This window comes from Humulus lupulus, chromosome 3 (genome assembly GCF_963169125.1).
Source record: "Humulus lupulus chromosome 3, drHumLupu1.1, whole genome shotgun sequence".
In the NCBI taxonomy this organism is placed as follows: Eukaryota; Viridiplantae; Streptophyta; class Magnoliopsida; order Rosales; family Cannabaceae; genus Humulus; species Humulus lupulus.
The window spans coordinates 256,209,889-256,228,792 of NC_084795.1; positions in this window are offsets into that span (position 1 = coordinate 256,209,889).

Below are 18,904 nucleotides of genomic sequence, written 5' to 3' on the forward strand. Positions count from 1 at the left end.
GAAAAATACACATTTTTAGGTTTTCCTGTCCCTATACTATCCCTTGGCCGTGGCGGACAAGCGACTGACTATGTACATCCTGCCCCCAGAGCTCTCTAACTCAGGATTGGTCCATAATGCCCTTGCCTTTACCTACACCACGTAGCACCCGTGAGCCAAGGCCCAACAAGAAATCCATAAAGCATAGCATAAACCATACAACCAATCAAATAATCCATAAGGTAGTTAAGCAGGTATTCTGCATGTTACAAACATCAGATTAACAATAGTAAACAAATCATAATCATACTATACTTAGGGTCGACGCCCTTAGGCCGCACCCTATGTTTAACCCACTGACTCCGGCTCGCTTAGGCCGAGCCCAGTGTCTAACCCATTGATTCCGACTTGCTAGGCCAAGCTCAGTGACTATGCAGCTAACTTAGCTGCCAATGGCCGAGCCGTGTCCTGTGCGCAAATACTAGTCTCGTCACTCTTAGGCTGTTTATTTCATGCTCACATGACACATCATAATCATACAACATTCAAATAAAGGGAATCTTAGTCCCAACATAGCCACACAAACAGGTGCAATTTTCTTAATTTTCTTACCTCTTACACATGCACTAGATTTCAAGAGTCGGCCCCTTGAGTACGATCCTGTCCCAAAGTCCAAGCGGTCACCTAATCACAAACCATAAATAGGATCCTCATTATAATTCGATTCCATAAACCAATTTTGGGACCAATCCCAAGCTCTTGGGCTCTCCAATTCCACCAAACAGGGTGGTGGAATCGACCCCCGAGCCCCTGGACAACTACCCTAAAAAGTACCCAAAAATTAGGTTCTGAAAGCTGAGTAGCACTACAACGCTACTAGATGGGCGCTACAGCGCTAAAGTCAGAGACTTTAGCCCCCCAGAAATACAGCCTAGCGCTACAGCGCTAGTACCAGAAATGCAAATTTTGGGGTTTTTCTCTTCGAACTTCCCCGAGCCAAAGCTCCAAAAATCTTCCCCAATCATCAAGCAAACACAAAATTGAGCCCATACATCACTATAGCTCACCCAAACAACATAGCAACATCAAAACCTAGCTAAGAACCCCACCAAACACAAACATCAAAATTGAGCTTTGAAGCTCAAGAACACTAACTGAAACCTAGAAAACTCAGAACAATCAAGGGTCAAAATTCATTACCTTAGAGAGGAATTCGACCTTAGGCTACCTCCAATGCCACTCCAAGCTTCAACACTCAAACTCCCAAGCTCAAGTTCCTCACAACTTCATCCAACACCTAAATTCAAAAATCAAAATCCAAAACTCCCAAGAACAAGTGAAAACCTAAAACCAGAAAATGAAATCCTTACCTTCATCCCAAATTCGAAATTCCTAAGGCTTTCTAGCTATAAATCCTCCTCCACAACTTGATTCTACTCCCAATTCCTCAAACAAATCCAGCTGCTTAAACTTGAGCTCCTCTTTTCCCCCTTGAAACCTTGAACCAAAATAATAACTATGGAAGTCTTGAGAGGTTTAGACGTGAAGATCAACCTCAGTTATGGTTTATCATTTAAAGCCTAAATGACCCTTTCTACCCCTCCTTCAAACACATTTCCTTCCTAAACCTCAAGGGCAACCTAGTCCTTTTTACTCTTTGCAAAAATACCACTTTTTACTTATTAATTCAGTAACAACATACTAGTAGTTACCAGTTTCACAACTAAATACCAATTTCGTAACTCCCCGCTAACACTGCGGGACAGGATCTTCTCATGCCGTAAACACCGCACATAACTCAAAATCATACCATCAACGGGTTCAAATTACAAATATGCCATTCTAAGCTAATCAAGGCCCACATGCATATTTAATACTTATAAACATGCATTTAATAATTTAATCACATATAATCATATAATCATGCATTTAAATATTAAATCATACATATATACCAATTATGCCCACCCTGCATGCTAATCAAGGCCCTTAAGCCTTATTAGCAATTTTGGGTCGTTACACTTTAGTGGCTAATAGATTTGATTTTTTACTTTATAAGTACCTATACTATAATTATACCACAATTTAATATTTTAGGCCTTTTGTGTATTATATTTTTAAATTTAATAATTATATAGTTTTAATATGTAATATAATATTAATATCAATAACAATATTACAATAAAATATAATTAAAATTTATATGCTAAAATTAAAGTTCATTAAAAAACTTAAAATTCACGATGATTAATGTCAAATATAGTAGGGGTGCACATCTGACTTGAAAGACACGCCCACCCGAAAGATCCACTCGACCCGAATATGAAAAATGAGAGGAAAAATACTCAAAAATTTAGATTTAAACCCGTAGAACTCGACTTATAATCGGACCAAGTTTCAAAAATGGATTTAAATTTTTTGGATTTTGGGTAAAACTCGAAACCTAAAATCTAACATATATATATTTAAAAAAAACCTAATGTGGAACTCTCATACCCTTTACTCACTCAATTGTCTCACTCTCTCTTGTTAGCATCCTCTCCATCTCATCTATTTATTAACTCTCATGTCATTCCCACTCATTCACCCCTCTTGCCTCTAAGCTCTAATCTTTATGCCGTTAACTTTTCATGAGTGACCTTGTAAGTTTGTTTGATTTATTTTATTTTCATACATCAAACTTCATGTATTTTTTTTTGTAAGCATTTCTTTTTCTCTCATATCTACCTTCTCTATCATAAATATATATTTATCTTATTGTAGTGTGTAGATTCCTCTCACGTATACTTTCTTTTAATATAATCTTGAATAGTATTGACCACCAATTTGTCTAATGACATGAAATCAACTAAACGATATGAAAATAAGAACTGAACTTAAGAATATAAAAACTACACACAAGATTTAAAGTAGTTTGGCCCCAAGTGTTGGTAATGACCTACGTCCACTTATACTTGTAGCGAATTCCCAATCCTATGATCAGATGGGCCTGTGTTAGCTAAATTTCATAAGTTTGAAAGAATACAAGGTTTAGTGTACAAAAGTATGAGAATAATGACTTAGAGATTTCCATCTTAGCCTATAATGATTCACTAAACCCTCTATAGGTTCAGGAATCTACATTAATGGGTCGTGAGCCTTACAAGACTTGTATGGCAAGTAATAATAAAAATAATGTGTGAATAATACATTTATGTTTGAAATAAGAAATATCTAATAAATATCTCTGCCATTAACTAGTTCTTGGCATTCTTTTTGCAGCATCCGACCAACCCTAGTTGATTATGCATCGACCAGCCTGGTAGCGTATTATCGAGTGAATCTTTGACTAAGTTTGAACCAGTTGTATGATGAACCTTCTTTCAATCCTCTGTCCACTTGTCGAGAATCGACTAGCCTCTTTAGGAAATTATGATTTCATTTGGTTTCCATGTGTCTAGAATCCATGCCATGTCATCATGCTAGTTTTTATGGAAAATATTTTTCCCCAAGTTTATTATGATGCAAGCAGCATCACAGAAACTTACTTAAACAGTTTTATACGATCAACCCTTATAAATTGTCAAGTCAGTTGTACCTCCACTTTCCTTAGAAAGATAAATGTTATGATGACTCTTTTTTCGTTAAGAAAACTGACGACTTCACGATTCCTAATGTGCAGAAATATAATTTTTTACATCACCTTTTTCACCTAACCCCTCGAGTAAATAAACACCCATTTCTCTTTCATCTCACTTTTGCATGTATTTTCTCTCTCGTCAAGAACACAAAGAACTTTGAAAACTTCTCTTACTTTGTAATTGATCCCGGCATACTTCGAGCAAATTCCAAGTCGATTTTTTGCTTCTATCTTTATTCCAAGTTTGCAGAATCTAATCTTCTATCATTTTGCAATTTTCTTCCATAAACATGTGTGATCCTTGGTGATTTTTGAAATTGTAAAAACCATAAAAAACTAAAGAATATTCTTCCTTTTTTTCATGAGTTTTTATTTTTATTTTTTATGAATATGTTGTGTATTCTAAGGTTTAGATACTAGAAATGTAGTTTTTGGATGTGCAGAGACATTAGTAGACTTTGATGTTGTAAAATTGTATTTTTGAACACAAAATCTTAGTAAAAATTTGATTTTTAATTTCTCGATGTTGACGATAAGAACTTGTCAACTAAGTTAGATCAAGAACTTTGTGAGTTGTAAAAGAAATAGATTTGAATCAAATGAACTTCAAGCCAACTCCCTTATGATTTCAAGAACACAAAATATAAGTCCTAAAATTTTAGAATGAAAATAGAGAGAATGTAGAGTGTCTATTCCCATTAACAATGTGTGGTTACAAAATTCTCCCAAAATTTCCCTCCCCATCCCCAGATGAAGGGAGGCCATATTTATAGTAGAGTACCAATGACTCTTAGTACACTGTGGTCCCTGGGGACATGTCTCTGCATATGCAGTTTACAGGTGGTAGTGGTTCCAGGAGTGTGGTGGTCGGTTTTAGTACGTGCAGAGGGTTTGTTGGAGCGCCTCAACTTCAGTACTTGGATGTACCTCCACCACTTATTTAGTACGCATGCCAGAGGTTGGCTGAGAAAGACCACATCAGGTACCCTATTCGTATGACCACTACTTGTCTGACGTGGTGTTTAAGGTCAGACACTTGGGGCATTCAGAGCCGTACCCCCGTACGCACTTCGCTTCCTCTTGGTCTGTAGGTACATTCCGTATTTGTACAAGCTCCTCAAGCCACAATTTTTCACCCTCACAAGGTACCTTATTCCTAAAGGCTTCAAGTGCTAAAATCCTTATATGTTATTCTCATATGCCTGGCAATTAAGGACCTCGCGAGACGGCCCTATGAAAATGAGACGAGAGGGGCCTCTCGACCCTAGGTGCATCTTCTTGGTGCAAGGTATGGCATCGTAGGCGGGCATTGTGCCTCACAACATAGTCAGCATGAGATGCGGCAATAGGAGTGTAGGGTGGCCTTGTGAAACTCTTGCTACGAAGCTTGGCCTCGTAGGCGAGGCGTGCAAGACAGAGCCTTGGTGCGTGTGAGATGCCATGGTGCGTGATCCCATGGTGAGAGGACATGCCTCGCGGGACAGAGCTGTGCTACGTGCGAGATCCCATGGTGCGAGGCCATGCATTGTGAGACGGAGCCTTGCTGCGCGCGAGACGTCATTTTGCGAGACCCCATGGTGCGAGGCCATGCCTCGTGAGATGGAGCTACACTGTATGCGAGATGTCGTGGTGTGAGACCCCGTGGTGCGAGTCCATGCCTCATGAGATGGAGCATTGCTACACGCATGACGTCATGGTGCGAGGGGTTGGTGTGCGTGAGACGCTATGGTGCGAGGCCATGCCTCGCGAGGCCTTGACGCTAGGTGGTCTATTACTAGCAAGGCATATTCACCTCCTTGGGACCCTCAGTGCAAGATGCGTCATTAGTTTTGAGGGGTGATCCTACCTGAGCTTGTGCATAAAGCGAGGATCTATAAGAGAGGCGCATGCCTTATGAGGCCTTTGGCGCAGGGTACAAAGCCGGTCTTGGTTATTTGCATTCCAGGCCTTTACCCTGAGGGTCACGAGTCGAGGCCTTGTGCGACTAAAATTCCAATATCCACACTCAAAAAAACTAGGGATTTCCCGCTTCTTGGAAAAATGAAAAGTTTTTTCAAAAACCTTTTTATTTTCACTTTTTGATATGAAATCTTCTTTGGTTGTACAATCGGTCTTTTTTGTCTTAAAATGTAGCTGGCCAGACAAGCCATTAGGTTCACCTTGAGTAGCCTTCATTTCTTTCCTTATTTATTTAAACTCTATTGTTCATTAGATTCTTTTCCCAGTATTCTTCTCAAATATTTATGCAAGACTAATGGGGAGGTGAAAGACCAATAGAAAATGACCTGCTCGCATTACTATTGGAAGACACTGAGCAACATAATTTTCAACCTCATCTTCAAAACCCTGTACCAAAATCCACTTCTAATCCCCCTCCATCAAAACCCTTAACTCCAATGGCCAGAGTCAAGCAAGTGGTTCGCAAAAAGAAGAAACATCCTCAAGTTGGTCATAGGGAGACCAATGCGGAGGCATTGATAGTTGAGGAAGACGTCTCAAAACTGGTTCTTTCTCATGCCATCATAAAGTTAGGTACCAAGAAGGAACAAATACCTCAGTAGATTTCCCCACCCAGTGAACTTTCAATCAAAGTGGTGGAAAATTGCCCCAAGAAGTATGGACTTCACAGGGTTACTTTATATAAACCTAACCCTAACTAGGTGGCGAATGTACTTGGGGATGCTTTCACTGCCTGGTCAAGGTACAACATCGAGGCTGGTTCCACCCTTTCTCTTCATAATAATTTTAGGGGGATTGCTAACTACTTCAAGGTCGCTCCCTTCCAGATTACTCCAAACGGGATAGGATGTTGTCAATGTTGTATATCTTGTACCATTCAAGGAGATGACCTGCATCGACTCCTCACAAGATCAATTACTTGTTCGATCTCAAGTCCAACCCGAAGTAGAATAGCACAGGTTTCTTCCTTTTCTACCATCAATACAGTTCACGTACTTTCTTGATATATACAACCTATAACTCTAATGTAGGGAAGTATCAAAGAGAATACTTCCTGACCATCGACCTAGTTGTAGACAACTTGTCCTTCACTTGGGGAGGTAATTCTTTGCTATTCTTATCTTTGTTTCTAGTCGATTTGTTAGGATTAGTGCCCTTTAAAACATATGTATTGAATACTGTCTTATGAAGTAAACAATTAAAATGAATTTTAGAATATATTTATTTATTATTATTAGAATAATATTATATGAATATCATAATATTCCCAATTTCGTTATTGTGACTACAATCTTGTATTGGTACGTTGTGATTAAGATTGTAGGGAATGAATTTAAATAGTTCGCAATAAAACAAAGTTATATGGAATCTTTGGATTAAATATTGTAAGTACGACTTAATAGAATTATGAATACATGTAATTTAGATCCAGATTACTAATGTAGTAGGACATCTTAGTGAATGTACTTTGTATAAAGTGGTTATACATGAACAAAACATGAATGTTATTAATACTTAATAATAACGTTTACTTTATAAGTATTTATTTAACATATCAATAAGATAATCATATACAAATTGATCTTTATCCTAAAGTTATTATGAACTCCTGTTTATGTCATATGAGTTCTTTGATTCACTATTTATGGTTTGTCAGAATGATCAGGTTGAATACTTTTGTTTTGTGAACTCATTAATGTAGATGTCTAGGGACATAATGTGGAATCTATACCTTTACGAGATGAATTAAATAATGGGTCTCTTAAGGGTTGACTTTTGGAACTAAAAGGTTATTGGGCTCAAATTCATAAATCAGTTTATGAATTAACCTTCACTAGTAAAGTTAATGGTACTTAAGGAAATAAGATATAATTAAAGAGGTTTAACGGTAAATAATTCTTACTTTACTTATGAACCATTAATAGATGATTAAATTGTATGTAGTGATTAAATCGATGGACACTTTTATATATTTAAAAGTACTCAATAAATAAATGTCTATAATTACAAAAGTGCAGTCTCATATTTTTAGTGGAATAATATTGAGATTAATAAATTAAGGTTACTATATTAAGAGTTTTAATTAATAATATAAATTTATTGGAGCTTGAAATTATAGGTCCATAGGTTCCTAAGATGGCTCTATCAACACTATTCAAGGTAAGAGTGGAAATTGTGAAAAATCAAGATAAGGGCATATTTGGAAGAAATTTGTTCTTCAAAGTCAAATATGTAATTGAGACAAATTATTTAATTAATGTGAAAATTTTAAAAATTGACATTTTCATTAAAGGAATTTTTGAAATTATTATTTTTAAAATAAAATGGGGATTTCGAAATGGGCATTTAAATAATATGAATAATTAATTTTGAATTAATTGATTTTATTTATTTAAATAAATGTGAAAATATATTTCTGATAATTCAAATTAGTTGTGAATTTGAATTAATATTTATTTTTTTAATTAATATGATAAGATAAGTTTTCAGGTTTAGATATTTTAGAATAAATAAGTTATTAAATATATTTAAAAAAAAATTGGTAGGAACACATTCCTAGAAATAGGGATGATACACGCCAACTACAGTCCAGGGAATGTAGTTGGTGTGTAGCTATAGTAACTGCTCAATATTGGATCTTGATATTTTTCTTTTATTTATTTAATAATAATAGATCTATAGTTGAGATTTTAAAATTTGAATTTAAGTAATTCTTTTATAATTCTACCAGATAATATAGTTTTCACAAGACACATAATATTTCAGAAATATTCAAGAGAGAGAAAATATATCATAATATTTGTAGGAAATACACATTGCAGGATCTTTATTTACTTTCATGTAATTTACATATTATCAAACAAACATGTAAATTCCTAGAGCATGCTCCTATGAAATTTATACAAAAAATAGTAAAGTAAAGAAACTTACATTACGCAGTGGAACTGGAACAACTCATTCCCTCAATCTTTCTAACCCTTGACTCCTTTATGTAGTAGAGTATTATCAAGAGATTGAACTAGATCAGCAACACAATCTTCCTCACCAAGCCTTTGATCAACCTAGAACTAGTGTGGGATGGTTCTCAATACATGAGATAGAGATCTAGAAGAGAAGGCGAGATAGTGGCTATGAAATGATTAGATTGCCTAGATTTTCACTTACCCAATGAATCAACTGAGACTTGCTTATGAAAACCCTAAATATCATATTCCTTATATAGACAACTTAATGGAATTTATTTAAATTTAAATTAATTAAAATAATAAACAAAAATATAAAAGTCTTGGGCTCCCACAAATTGACTTGGGCCCAATCTCTTTGTTTTAAATTTAAATCCTAATTGGGCTTAAATTCAAAATCTTTTATTTATTTTTAACTAATTAATTAAATCTTTATTCAAATTAACTAATTATAATATGAAACTTGATTTAATATTATTTATTTATATTGACATCAATTTATCAATGTTAATAAATTTACCCAAATCTTCTATTTTATTTTCTAAATCTCAAATCTTTGTAAAATTTTTTAAATAATTTTTTTTGAAATCTTTGGACCCATGTAGTGTCCCAGAATATTATTTAGCTAGCTAGATAGTAGTAGTAGATAGTATTAGTTTGTAGTATGTTAGATTCCGTGGATTTTGGTTCAAGCCGAGACTTAGTTGGACACTCATAGCAACAATTATGGATTTTATAAGTTAAACCTATAGTTTAGAAATATTAATTATAACATAAGGTTTGATTAATATTGCTGGTCTTAGAAATATATTTATTATAACCTAAAGTTTAGATAGAATTGTTAAGAATGTGACACTTGTCATAATCATGTTTATTAAGGATTTAAGTATTTATGATGAATAGTTTAATTAAAAGAGGAATCTAGAAGCTCTAGAACCTTCCAGAAACTGTTAGGATCACGTTTAGACTTAGTCAAAGCTGTTTTATCAATTCAAAATATGCTGAAAAAGTGCAAATACATGTTTGATATATCAACGTATGCCGATATATCACAATTATAGGGGTTGATATATCGCCTACGTAAGATACGGAAAACATGTCGACTTTGCACGAATGTTCTAATGGGGATCGGGAAAGTGGTCTAGGCGATATATCGCCCAGGGTAGGCGATATATCGCCCCTGGTGCTTTATTTTTGAATATTGAGGATTTTTAAATTTAAAAACAGCCTTAACCACTTAGACCTGCCTTTGAATGATTTTGACCGAGTTCTGGGCGTTTGTTGACAAAAACTCAAATATTTTTCGTTTTATATTCATTTATTTATTCAAATTAAAAGGGGTTAGTTTTACTCCTTGAACTCTATAAATAGGACCTAATACTCAGCCATTTTCTTCATTCTTCAAGCAGTCTTCAGAACCTCCAAGTTGCTAGTGTTACAATAGAAACACTTGGGATTTTGGGTTACAAGCTTTATCATTCTAAGCTTTTCTAAATACTTGGGAAGTGAGATATAGTGAGATTTCGGTATCAAGGTTTAGATCAATTCGTAAGATCATTCAAGGTATTCTTATCCTTAAGTTCAGTTCTTTATGGATCTTTAGTTTTCCTTTATTTTCTTTTCAGATCCTAACTCTTGTTTATGATTCTTGGTTAGGTGTTTAAGTTTCTTGAAAACTTAAGGTTCTTCTTGGTAAGTTTTTTCTTAGATGGTTTAGTTTTCTTTCATATCTTTTCTTTAGAAACTCACCATTCTTACTGTTGATTTTTAGGAGTGTTCTAATCCCGTTCTTGTCCTCAAATATCTCGGTTTTTGGTAAGGAAAATATGATAGATTTTATGTGTTTATATGTTTATGTTATGATATGTTTTAGGCTATGATATATTTATGTCTTGTAGTCATTTGGGGCTTATATTTGCTCAGATAGCAAACCCCAAAATATTTTTATGTCGCTTGGGGCTTATAGTTGCTTAGATAGCAAACCCCAATAATTTTTCTCATTTTCATGGTTTAGAGTTATGATTTACCCTACCTCGATTAGTAGACAGAGGACCTAGATGAGTTATCATATACTACCATATGATCTAACCTACCTCAATTAGTAGACAGAGGTCCTAGATGGTTTATCACATGCCATGTTAATGAGTTAATGGCCATTAATATTGTAGTCCTATATGATATACGTTTGTATAGTCATATGTTTATGATAAAAGTGTTATGTTTATGGTTTATGACTTATGTGTTAGTAGATTTTCCTTGCTGGGCATTAGACTCACTCCTTTATTTTTAGCTTGATGCAGGGAAATGATTATGGACTGCGTGTCGATCAAGGATGACATTATATTTAGTCTTATAAATTATGTTTTGATGTAATTTCACAAATTAGTATTTCAAACAATTAAAGTTTATGTTTTATAACAATGGGTACCCATACCGTATTTTATATGTTACTTTGTATTTTGCACAATATTTATTTTGGGGTTTTAAATAAAGTTATGTTATTCCTTATGTATGTTTCCCAAAATAGTAGCTATGTCTAGTAGTTTTAATGATCTAAGGTCTTAGAAATAGTTGGGTCATTACAGTTGGTATCAGAGCAACAGTTCATATGCATGAAGTTCTCCTTGATACACACGGACAAGCTCTAAATCTCACTGCCAATGTAAGTGTTTATGTTTATAGCTAACGTTTTAGCCCTTATGTTTTCAGTTAAGAATGGATGGAGCCTTGACCTATGAGGATATTCGAGCCATTAAGGCATTAAAAAGGATTAGAGAGCCAAGGAATACTGTAGGAGTGTTAGAAAGAATCACTCGGAGATTGATTTTATTCCACAAGGAGATAGTTCACCTCCAAACTACTAAGCAAATTATGATGAGAGCTACGGAGCAATATGTCTTAGTAATTAGGCTTTTTAAAAATTTTCCTTCTGTAATTTCAACATTAGAAGAAATATGGGAGACTATAGATGATGAAGATGATTTACCGGTAGCCAAGAGATATTATTTCTTCATACTTAGGTTCACCTCTAAGTTGGAATTTCAATTTACTAATGAGCAAAAACATAGAATCTTTATGAATCTTCCCCGAGGAAATTTTAAGGCTCAAGATAATGATGATTATGAGGAGATATATGATGATATGTTAGATGAAGGGTCAGATGTAGAAGATCCTGATTTTTAGATTCACCCTAGTTATGTTAGTTTATTTCTTTATTTCTTTATTATTTTTGCATTTATGATTGTACTTAGTGAAAAACTTTTTCCAAATGAATATTATTGTTATTTTTGATAACATGTATGAGTTTTTTTTTTTTTTTTTACAATCATAATAAATAATAAAGTTAATGGATAATGACCAAGTTTGGTGAGGGTGGATACAAATCAATGGACCGGGTTCTATATTGAGAGTTAGGGGGCCATAGTAGTGAGAATGATTTTACTAATCCTAGCCTTCCCTCAATATGGTTAACTTTGGAACAACGACGAGTTTCGAGCCTGAGAATTAAGTCATATAGGATGATTAGAAACAGACTTAGAAAATAATAAAGATAACTTAATTTTCTAAGTATAGATACACACCCTAATTATAAAGAAGGCCTATATAATTTTTCATAAGAAATCATAACTAATAGGTCCGAGTTATGTTTGCTTAGATTAATTTTTTGCCTTAGAGCCTATTAGGGTAAGTTCTAACATGTTTTTCTCAAATGTTAGAACTTTGTTGAAGATGTCGCTCAGAAGGTCGGCTCACACAAACGCCAATGCCTCCAGCGCCGCCCATGAGACTAGTGAAGCCCCTCCAGTTCGTAGAAGGGGAGCGCGTGCTGCCAATACTGCTACTAATAGAAGTGCATCACCACCTCTGATTGACAACATCACATAAATTGTCCGAATACGGCAACAAGTGGAAGAAATGCTTCAACAACAACGCCAATAGGCTCAGCCTCAGCCTCAGCCTCAACCTTAGCTGCAACCACAACCTCGGCAAATAGCTCAAGCACCCCAACAAGTAAGTCCTTATGGGGGTTGGCCAATGGCGAACTATGCACCCTACCCAGCTCAGTACATGGAGCCAATCTATGAGCTGTTTCATAAGAAAACTTTGAAGGGACAACGGACCCCTTCGAGGCGGAAGAATGGCTCAGGAATGTAGAGCCGATCCTAGCACCCATGAATCTCAGCAACGCGGACTACATATCCTGTGTTTCGTCTTTTCTAAAGAAGCATGCTAGAATATGGTGGGACTTAGTACAACAGACTCACGACATCGCCACCATGACATGGACTAGATTTGTGGAGCTCTTCCACAAGAAGTACTACAACTCAGCAGTCATCACCACAAGGGTGGAAGAGTTCACTAGTTTGAAGCAGGAAAACTTAACGGTAGCAGAGTATGCTCGACAATTCGACCGACTAGCACGACAGAGTTGGTCCCAATCAATTTTCTGAGGGTTACCAAGTTCGTTTGAGGACTCAGACCAAGGATTGAGCTAGGAGTCAAGATGGAAAAACCTGGAACCACTTCTTACGCCGATGCTCTAGAAATGACTATAGAAGTGGAAAGGCTTCAGACGAATGTTAGTAAGGAGGAGGCTAGTAAGCCTGAACCTAAACAGCAGAATCAACCTCAGAATGGTCAGAACCATAACAACAGCGATCAACATAGCAACAATAATGGCCAGAAGAGAAGGCATCTTGATAATAAGCCGGCCGACAATGACAAAAGAGCACGAACTAGCAATGGAAGTAGTAGGTCAGGTTATGTAGAGTACCCACAGTGCTCTAAGTGCCAAAAGAAACATCCTGAGGAGTGTCATGCAAACAACAAAGGATGTTACAATTGTGGTCAGGAAGGTCATTGGAAGAAAGAATGTCCACAGCTCAAGCAAGAAGAGAAAAAGGACAACAAGATGGTTCCTGCCAGAGTGTTTGCCTTGACCTAGGGAGAAGCTGAAGCTAGTAATAAAGTGGTCACAGGTCAGATTCCTATCCTTGATAATATATGTTCAGTATTATTTGATTCGGGAGCAACACACTCGTATATCTCGTTAGAAATGATAGAGAAATTAGACAAACCTTGTGAAATATTTAGAACTAGGTTTGTGACAGAATTGCCTTCGGGTAAAGTAGTCCTATCATCACAGATAGTACGAGACGTACCGATCAAAATCGAGGACGTAGAACTAGAAGGAGACCTGATAGAGTTAGAGATCAAAGACTTTGACGTAATACTGGGCATGGATTGGCTAGCAAGGCATGGCGCAACCATCGACTGCAAACACAAGCAAGTGATGTTCGAAACTCCTGACGGTCAGAGACTATGTTTTATGGGAAAGGTTTCAGGACTACGGACACCGCTTATTTCATCTCTCAAAGCTTAGAGGATGATAGAAAAAAGGATGTCACACATTCTTAGCTAGCGTCATGGATGTGGTAAAGGAAACACCACTAAAAGTTTGAGACGTCCGCATCATAAAAGAATTCCCAGAAGTATTTCTTGACAACTTACCAAGGTTGCCGCCGACTCTAGAAATTGACTTCACAATCAAATTAGTATCGGGCATCGAGACTATCTCAAAGGCACCATACCAGAAGGCGCCAATCGAACTCAAGGAGTTAAAGATGCAGCTACAAGAACTCTTAGACTTGGGTTTCATTAGACCGAGCCATTCGCCATGGGGAGCACCGATTCTGTTTGTGAAGAAGAAGGACGGAAGCATGCGAATGTGTATAGATTTCCGCGAGCTGAATAAGGTGACAATCAAGAATAAGTACTCGCTACCCCGGATTGACGACTTTTTTGATCAACTCTAAGGAGTGACCGTGCTTTCTAAGATTGATTTACGGTCCAGGTATCACCAGCTCAAGGCACGGGAAGAGGATATTCCTAAGACAGCTTTTAGAACTCGATATGGACATTACAAGTTTCTAGTTTTGTATTTTGGTCTTACCAATGCTCCAGTCGCATTTATGGATTTAATGAGTAGGGTCTTCAAGGATTACTTGGACAAATTTGTCGTAGTGTTCATCGATGATATTTTGGTGTACTCCAAGGACGAAGTCAAGGACGAGGAGCATTTAAGAATGACCATATTGCGACTGAAAGAGCATCAACTTTACGCCAAGTTCAAGAAGTGCGAATTTTGGCTTTCACAAGTAGCGTTCCTTGACCACATAGTATCCAAGGACAGAGTTGCAGTAAACCCAACTAATGTAGGGGCCGTAAAGGATTGGCCAAGACCTAAGAATGTGTCAGAGGTTAGAAGTTTTCTCGGGCTAGCAGGCTATTATCAGAGGTTTGTAGAAGGCTTTTCTAGGAAAGCCACTCCGCTTACCAACCTGAGCCGGAAACAACAGAAGTACAACTGGACGGAAAAATGTGAAGAGAGCTTCCAGTTGCTTAAGGATAAGCTATGCTCAGCACCAATACTTTGTGTACTGACACCCAATGACAAGTTTGTAGTCTACTGTGACACGTCGAAGCAAGGTTTGGGTTGTGTGCTGATGTAGAATGACAAAGTGATAACCTACGACTCAAGGCAGCTGAAGGAATATGAGTAACGCTATCCAACGCACGATATGGAGTTGGCAGCGGTGGTCTTCGCATTGAAAATCTGGCGTCATTATCTTTATGGAGAATGGTGTGAGATTTATACGGACCACAAAAGCTTAAAATATTTCTTCATGCAGAAGGAGCTCAACATGAGGCAGTGCAGGTGGTTAGAATTAGTAAAGGATTATGACTGCGAAATCCTATACCACTCGAGAAAAACAAACGTAGTTGCTGATGCGCTAAGCAGAAAGAGTTACAGAAATCTAGCAGCGTTATCCGGAATAGAAAAGCTGCTTCAGCAAGAGCTGATCAATGCCAGAATAGAAGTAGTTATTGGTAAACTAGCCAACTTGTCGATCCAGTCAAGTCTGGTAGAAGATATACGAATCAGGCAAGGGCATGATGACACATTAGTATCTTACATAGCGGCAGTCAAAGAAGGCAAGGCCACCAATTTCTCTATATCAGGACATGGGTTCTTGAGATATAAGGACCGGGTATGTGTGCTAAATGATCATGGAATTAAGATGAAGATTTTAGAAGAAGCGCATAATACTCCATACTCATTTCACCCAAGATCGACCAAGATGAATCACGACCTTAAGGCATTGTATTGGTGGTCAGGAATGAAGAAAGATGTAGCGGAATATGTGTCTAAATGCTTATTATGCCAGCAAGTGAAAGCTGAACATCAGCGACCTGCAGGCTTATTGCAACCGCTTAGTATCCCAGAATGGAAGTGGGAAGATATAGCCATGGACTTTGTGACAGGATTGCCACGAACAAATAAGCCAACACAACTCGGCTTGGGTAGTAGTAGATAGACTAACCAAGTCAGCTCACTTCCTGCCTGTCAAGACTATGTACACAGCGGATCAGTACGCAGACATTTATGTTTGAGAAATAGTACGACTGCATGGAATCCCTAAGACCATAGTATCCGATAGAGGATTGGTGTTTACATCAAGATTTTGGGGAAGCTTGCAGCAAGCCACGGGTACCAAGTTAAGTCTTACTACGACATTTCATCCTCAGACCGATGGTCAGTTCGGATGTACCATACAGATTTTAGAGGATATGTTGCGCACTTGTGTACTCGATTTTGGAGGATCGTGGAGTAAGTATTTGCCACTTATAGAATTCTCCTACAACAATAGCTATCAGTCAACAATCGGAATGGCACCCTATGAGCTACTTTATGGAAGGAGGTGTCGATTGCCGTTACATTAAGATGAGGTAGGAGAAAGGCAACTTCTTGGACCCAAAGCTGTTAGAGAAGCTCAGAATGCAGTGGCGCTGATTAGAAAACATATGCTCGCTGCTCAAAGCTGATAGAAAAGTTATGCGGATGCCAAGCGACGTGATGTGGAATTCAAAGTCGGAGATCAAGTCTTCTTAAAGATATCTCCTCTGAAAGTTGTAAAGTAGTTTGGGAAGAAAGGCAAGCTTAGTCCTCAGTTTATAGGTCCTTTTGAGACATTGGACAAGGTGGGAACAATTGCATATAGATTAGCCCTACCGCCAACTCTAGTTGATAGCCATAATGTGTTCCACATCTATGCTGCGTAGATATGTGTCAGACCTATCTCATGTCCTCAAGTACGATACGATAGCACTCCAGAAAGACTTGAGTTACGAGGAATGACCGGTTTGCATCCTAGATAGAGGGATGAAGGAATTATGGTCTAAGAGTATTCCGATAGTCAAGGTCCTATGGAGTAATAGTTCTGAATGGGAGGCAACGTGGGAGTTGGAGGAAGACATGTTTGCTCGGTATCCGCAATTGTTTGGTAAGTAAATTTCAGGGACGAAATTCTTTTAAGTAGGGGAGAATTGTAGTGTCCCAGAATATTTACTTAGCTAGCTAGATAGTAGTAGTAGTTAGTATTAGTTTGTAGTATGTTAGATTCTGTGGATTTTAGTTCAAGCCGAGACTTAGTTTGACACTCATAGCAACATTTATGGATTTTATAAGTTTAACCTATAGTTTAGAAATATTAATTATAACATAAGGTTTGTTTAATATTGCTGGTCCTAGAAATATATTTATTATAACCTAAGGTTTAGATAGAATTTTTAAGAATGTCACACTTGTCATAATCATGTTTATTAAGGATTTAAGTATTTATGATGAATAGTTTAATTAAAAGAAGAATCTAGAAGCTCTAGAACCTTCCAGAAAATGTTAGCATCACATTTAGACTTAGTCAAAGTTGTTTTATCAATTCAAAATATGCTGAAAAAATGCAAATACGTGTTTCATATATCAACGTATGCCAATATATCGTTGCTATAAGGGCCGATATATCGCCACCTATAGATCATATATATTACATTCATGAAAAATATACCAAATGGTTAAAGGATAAACACAGAGGGTGATTTTGTATACTCAAAATCCCGCCAAAAGAGTACAAAGACAAGTACGAACACATCAAGCCATCATATGAGTTATGGCATAGGATTCATATAGATGTTTGATCTCCAGATATAATGGAGTTAGTGAAAAGAGATACAGAAGGTAAATTCAGATTTTCCTTTACTTTACTTTTACACTAATTTGATTGATGTTTTATTAACATTATGTATGTTATAATGCATGATTCTAAAATTATTTTCTTTTCCTTGCAGAAATGATGACTCTTCCTCTAAAAGAGTCAACTTCTAAAGGGAAGGCATTGGCATCATAGAACAAGCGGAACACCCATCATTAATTTTAGAAATTGATTTTTATTTTAAACAATATTATTTCTTTAATTTTATTTTAGAGATTTTAGATTTCTATTTAGAACAAGATAACTTATGATTTAGAAATTTTTTAGTTTATGATTAGTAATGTGATTACTAATTGGGAACTTTATTATTTCTATGTTGCATGAACAAGGTTTCGATATTTCCTTCAATAGTAATTCGATTGTTATCTTAAGATCTGGTATTGAAATATGTCATGCAAAATCTGATGATGCCTGTATAAACTTAAAGCAAAAGAGCGATCAATATACAACTCTGAAATGTTTAAAGTTGCAAACCCAAGGTCTATTAAACATCAAAATACTGATTCTGATAATGAAACATATCTATGGCATTTAAGATTGGGGAATATTGGTTTGGATAGAATTAACAGATTAGCAAAGGAGGGAATTTTAAAAGAATTAATTGTTGGTTTTCTTCTAGTGTGTGAATTCTATCTGGAAGGCAAGATAACCAAAAGAAATTTCTCTAAAAAAGGTTCAAGAGTCATAGAACCACTCCAACTCGTACACACTGATGTGTGTGGACCACTTAATGTGCAAGCGATAGGAGGGTTTGAATATTTCGTCACCTTCATTGACGATTATTCAATATATGGTTACGTATATTTTATGCAAAAGAAATCTGAGACTTTTGGAAAGTTTAAAGAATTCCAAGATGAAGATGAAAAAAAATTAGGTAAATCACTGAAAGTTCTTCGATCTGATTGAGGAGGAGAGCACCTAGATTATGAATTCGAGGACCACCTGCGTGAGCATGAAATTCAATCCCAACTCACTGCACTAGGAACACCACAACAGAATGGTGTTTCTGAAAGATGGAACACGACATTATTAGACATGGTTAGATCAATGATGAGTTACTCATCATTGCCATTGTCATTCTAGGGCTTTGCCATTCAATGTGCGATGTACATATTGAATGTCATTCCATCCAAGTCTATCAAGAAGACACCATTGGAATTATGGAATGGTACTAAACCTAGTTTACACCTTTTAGTATTTGGGGGTGTCCAGTGTGGCATGCTGCCCCTTTGGCACACCCACATGGGGCCATTTTGTAAGTGAGCATGCTTTGG